The sequence below is a fragment of the Patagioenas fasciata genome, chromosome 8, assembly GCF_037038585.1.
Source record: "Patagioenas fasciata isolate bPatFas1 chromosome 8, bPatFas1.hap1, whole genome shotgun sequence".
Classification (NCBI taxonomy): Eukaryota; Metazoa; Chordata; class Aves; order Columbiformes; family Columbidae; genus Patagioenas; species Patagioenas fasciata.
Window position 1 is genome coordinate 8,034,551 of NC_092527.1, and position 814 is coordinate 8,035,364.

Here is an 814-nt window from a genome sequence, read left to right on the forward strand (position 1 = left end):
TAATGGTGAGTGACAATTCCTGTAAAACCAGTTAATTTCCCATCACTGTCGTTTTGCAGTGTAAAGGCCAGGAAAACATTTTCAGCGCAGCAGGCAGCGCTGGGCAGGGATGGGGATGTTCATCCCAAGAGGCAGGTGCGTTTGCTGTGAGCCAAATTCTGATTTGAGTGATTCCTCTCCTGCCTCAAGGATGGGGGATGAAATTACGGGTCTCCTCTTCTGCAAAACCTTTGTTACTACTGTTTGGTCTCACTCGTCAGGGCATGAGGAGTTGATTCTCATCATCAGCCCACTTTCCTTGGGGATACCTGGAGACAAATACAAGTACTGCTTGTTTAACAGTCTGCAGTGGAGTTGTACCCATGATCTCATCTAGTCCCTCCTGGAGCTCGTGCAACCTCTTAGCATCCCAGAGGAAGTGGCCTTGCATGAAGCATCACTTATCCTTCCATCTCTTCTGCCATCACCCCAAGCTGTGAGCTCAGTTGAGAACCATCGTGATATTTCTGTTCTCAGTTCGCCCCAGGGAGAAAAGGACAACAATCTTGCACAATCCAGGATGACTTTGGGTTGTGCAGAGAAAAGTCAGCCACCAAACTTTGCTGGGTGATGAGCAGACCCTAGCAAATAATTCTATGCAAATAGCTTGCTAAGTGAATCGAGTTTCTCTGGCAAACTGCCCATGAACACACTGCAACCCGCCGTGTCCTCAGGTAAACCAGTTATTGGAAATCATTTGCCTCTTCAAAATTTGTTCTTGGGCTTATGGCGTTGGATAAGTGAACTGTGCGGACTGGCAGTGGCTGGGCACGTA